The 4579-nt window shown below is 46.4% G+C and overlaps 1 non-coding gene across 1 annotated transcript; it reads left to right on the forward strand.

The window, feature by feature from the left end:
- The first annotated feature begins 2262 nt into the window (after positions 1 to 2262).
- LOC123953673 lies at positions 2263 to 2368 on the forward strand. Its single transcript, XR_006820933.1, has one exon. It is a non-coding gene; the product is annotated as a U6 spliceosomal RNA (small nuclear RNA).
- Positions 2369 to 4579: the final 2211 nt, after the last annotated feature.

Genomic DNA, 4579 nt, shown 5'->3' on the forward strand with positions numbered 1-4579 from the left:
TGACAGGGAAGACTGAATCACAAGATGTCTGGAGGTCCTCCCTCCTCACGCTTCAAGCAGAGCAGCTTTGCTTCTCTGTTTTATTTGTTCAACATCCATAGCCGAAGTAAGCTGAGGAAAGGGTGCTGCTACTGCTAAATGTTTAACCACGTCTCACACCCGTGCAGGAATGTAGTGGACAGTAGCCAAAAGGTATTGTGGTTTGCTTGATGTGATGAAAAATGCTTTTGTTTATGTGCTCATATAGACTGATATCTCTTCATTCGGTGATTTGCTGAAATACCAAATAAGCAAAGATCCTCTGTGTTTCTTTCTTTCTTTTTCTTTTTTTTTAAGATTTTATTTATTTATTTGACAGAGATCACAAGTAGGCAGAGAGGCAGGCAGAGACAGAGGGAGGAGCAGGCTCCCCGCCAAGCAGAGAGCCCGATGCGGGGCTTGATCCCAGGACGCTGAGATCATGACCGGAGCCGAAGACAGAGGCCCAACCCACTGAGCCACCGAGGCGCCCCAATCCTCTGTGTTTCTAAAATCATCCTAAAATTTTTCCCTCAGAAAGTTAGCTCTTTCAGAAGACTTCAGACTCCCTGAGGGCAAGAACTTTGCTCTAGTCATTTTTGTTTCTCAAGTGAGTAAAGCAGTGCGTGACACATAGGGCCATTTCAGATGTTTGATGGCTCTATGAAGAAGGCAGTAAAATAATGTATTAATTGGAACAGATCTTCTGACTGATTATGGAAAACAAAATAAAATTCTGAAACCTCGTTCAGTTCTCAGTAACCCAGTATGCTGAGTATACACATATTCGTTATACTCCATTAGCAGTCACTATAGCCTCAAGTTAGGTATTGATTGGTGTCAGAGAAGAGCTGAGCATTTGGCTCTAAGTGGTGTCATCTCTTCCATCTGTGAACACCCAGTTTCCTGTCCCTTCTTAGTGAATCCTGGAATCTAAGTCATGAATAATGACAGAATTCTGCCAAATCTATTTCTCAGAGGAGGGCTGTGTAACTTCTTTCCTTGTGATGCACTGACTCACTGAAGAGCTACCCCTGTGGATTCCAATTAGCAGTAGTTTGTACTCTTTCTGGTCAGACTTATAGGCAAATCTGAAATCTTCAGGATTCCTGTAGCCAGTTCTGAGTGTGGGTTGGAAGCGCTCAGACAGCCCTGGAGGCACTCCGTAACCAACTGATCCATGAATGTCTGGCTTGGGCTTGGCCAGACTGAAACCTGCACATTGTGGTTCTCCTCACAGAAGGTGCCTTTGAGGTATGAGATAAAAAAACAACATAACTACTTAGTGTATGGAGAGGGTGCTTTTTGAGTTTCACCAAAGGTGTTAACCTTTAAAGCTGCTACTGGTACACACACACACACACACACACACACACACACACACTGTGCAAAGAGTCTTTAGTCAAGAATGGAAGCCAAGATTTCATGTATAGACCAAGAAAAGGAGGGATGGCATTCTTAGAAGGGAGTCGACAGGCGATAGCTGTAAGTTATAACAAGATGCCGTGATCGTATAGTGGTTAGTACTCTGCGTTGTGTGAGTTATACCAAGAAAGCAAAGAAAGGCCCTGAAAAGCTATGTGAGCTGTTAAGGATCCTGCTTTTGATTAGCAATACATAAGTCTTAAAAATTTTATCCTTTTTTGGGCTGTCCCCCTTACCTAGAGTAAGTGGAATATCTTAAAAATTGTTCCTCATTCTCTTATTTGTGCATTCTGAGACCATGACTTTATAGGAAGGTATGATCTTCCTCATTCCGAGTGACTGAATTCAGTCTCAGTGAGGACACCGAGACAAACTTAGTCACGTGTAGACTGGGCACATTGTGTCTCCTCCCACCTATGTGAAATGGCACGGGAAGAAGAGACCCACTTTGAGCTGGGGAACTTATCAGTTTCCTCAAGACAAATCCCAAATCTCAAAGATGGCTCCATTTGGGGGGTAAGGGTTGGGCAAAATGGGTGAAGGAGGAAGGGAGATACAGGCCTCTGGTTATGGAATGAGTAAGTCACAGGCATAAAAAGAAGAGCATCAGGAGTAGTCAGTGACATTCCAATAGCGATGTAATGGGACAGATGGGAGCTATACTGGTGGTGAACATAGCACAGTATATAAATTTGTCAAATCACTAAGCTGTACACCTGAAACTAATGTGACCTTGTAGGTCAATTTTACAAAAAAATGGGGGGGGGGCTCCATTTTTTCAGGGAAGCTCGTTCTTCCTCTGAACTTGCTCTTCAAAAGCTGAAGCTCTCACTTTGGCAGCACTAAAGTTGGAACGCTAAAGAGAAGATTAGCATGGCCTTTGTGTAAAGATGGTATGCAAATTCATGGAGCGTTCCATTTTTGAGGCACCTGGATGGCTCAGTCGGTTACGCGTCCAACTCTTGATTTGGGGTCAGGTCATGACGTCAGGGTTATGAGATCGAGTTGGGCTCCCAGCTCAGTGAGGGTTCCGCTTGAGATTCTCTCTCTCTCCCTCTCCTTCTTCCCCTCCCCCTGCTCGTGCTCTCACTTTCTCTCTCTCTAAAATAAATAAATCTTTCTTAAAAGCTAGAAGCATATTTCATTCTTTCACCTACATTGAGTACATTTAGAGCACCTACCATATGCCAAGATCGGCATATTCATTAGTTAATTAGCCACTGTCCTTATTTTCAGGAGTGTCCTGGGAAAATGGACAGCTGTTTCCAGTATGTATAGCTGCCTAAAAAGCCAACGAAGCCTAACACTGAAAACAAAACCAGTAATTACTTTTGCTCACAAATCTAATTTTGGCAGAGATCAGAGCCCCAGCTTGTCTCTGTTCCGTGTCTTCTGGGAAAGCGCAAAGGACGAGGGCTGGAACCCCTGAGGGTTTGCTCACTAACCTCACTAACCTACCCGGAGGCTGCTGCGGGAGGTAGGCTGACGTCTTCACGGGCGCAACACCTAAGTGTGGCCTCTCCATGCAGTCTTGCCAGTTCTTCACTGCGTGATGGTGTTAACTTTCCCATTTAAATTCTGTACCTCTAGGTGCAGGATGTTTTTGCCTTCAACTTGCTTTGAGTTTTGAGATGTTGCCTGAGTTACGGGAAGCCTGCATGTGTGTCTAAGAGTGTCATAATTTGGATGTTTGTTCCAGATACCGTTGGTATGTGCAGAGCCTGTAACAGCTGCAGCTGATGCCCTGCTCCTCTCCCCTCTACCTACCCATGCTCACCGGCAGCTGCTCTGGACCTTTCCAGAGCATGGACAGCTTCCCACCCCACCCAGCACATTTTTCTCTTTTTCTCTGCCTGGGCACTCTCTTGGCACCCTGAGGAACTCGCAGACCCTAGATGGGTTCAGCCCAGAAGTGCAGGGACATCGGCCTCCCTGGGGCAGGGGGTCGTCCTTAACCAACAAGAGATGGAAATCAACGAGTAAATACAGCAGTCTTCCCAGTAGAATGATTCAGAGCAGACCTGACTCTGTTTTGAATGACTTGACTTGGCTGACTTGAGGGTGAGGGCCTCAAATTTTGCACCCTCTTCTCCTTGCCTTTGTCTTGTGATTCTGAGGCAAGTTCCTTACAGTTTCTGAGAGGGTTCCCAGCAGGACTGAGCCCCAGTAGGTAGCTCGTAGTTAATGGCTCACTTATTCACACACCCTTTACTGATGTTTCTCCTCCTGTTCTCATCTCACTTTCTTGTCCCTACTTTCATGCTGGGGTATACTGGGGTTGCCTTTTGAATACAGTACCAGTACTCATTTCCTTCTCAGCTTCTACTCCTGCGGGGACGTACATGTAAGGCTGGCTTTGCTTCGGAATGATGTTTTCTTCCCCACTCAGCAGTAATTAATTTAAGCACACAATCAGCTTATGATATGATTCCAGGAATTGTAAAGTTTTATCCTCTTGGAGACAGAGCTGGAACTCAGATGCTTCTGGTGCTCAAGGTTGGGCAATTCCTTTCTTCCAAAGGCCTCTTTGTACGAGTTCAAACACATTCGCTTGGGCACTTTTTGTTTTTAGGGTGATTGAGGAAGGTGGTGCCAGATGTTGCACCTGTGTCCTTTTTTGGGCTGTTGTTGTTGTTGTTGTTGTTGTGTGTGTCTGTGTGTGTGTGTGTGTGTGTGTGCGCGTGTGTGTGTGTGTGTTGGTGGAGAGGCACTGGGGAGGTGTGAGGGGAGATAAAGACCATACAAGGCTAGGAAGGCAAAAATTGTCTGGAGAGTTGCCTCAAACTTTCCCCTGACTTTCCCTCATGGCCGAAGGCCTGCTTGTGAGCCTCTGTGGGAATAGTGCCAGAGCAAGGAACAGAGTCTGTATTTCATGAGGGATGGGGAAGGCTTGGGGTACGCACACTCCTGCTTTGGGACCAAAGTGACCAAAGGCACCACACAATGCGCCACACCGTGCCCTGCTCTCTCCTTTCCCACCTCTGCCACTGTCCCGGCTGGCAGAGTGCTGCTCCTGGCTCAGAGACCTGTCTGCAGAAAGTGCAGAACTTGGTGGAGAATCAGGGAAGACCCAAGGGAGGACACGGCAGCTGGACTAATAGAGTCTGCCCCTTCCATGAGGGGCTCATGGGCTGCA

The sequence above is a fragment of the Meles meles genome, chromosome 11 (genome assembly GCF_922984935.1).
Source record: "Meles meles chromosome 11, mMelMel3.1 paternal haplotype, whole genome shotgun sequence".
In the NCBI taxonomy this organism is placed as follows: Eukaryota; Metazoa; Chordata; class Mammalia; order Carnivora; family Mustelidae; genus Meles; species Meles meles.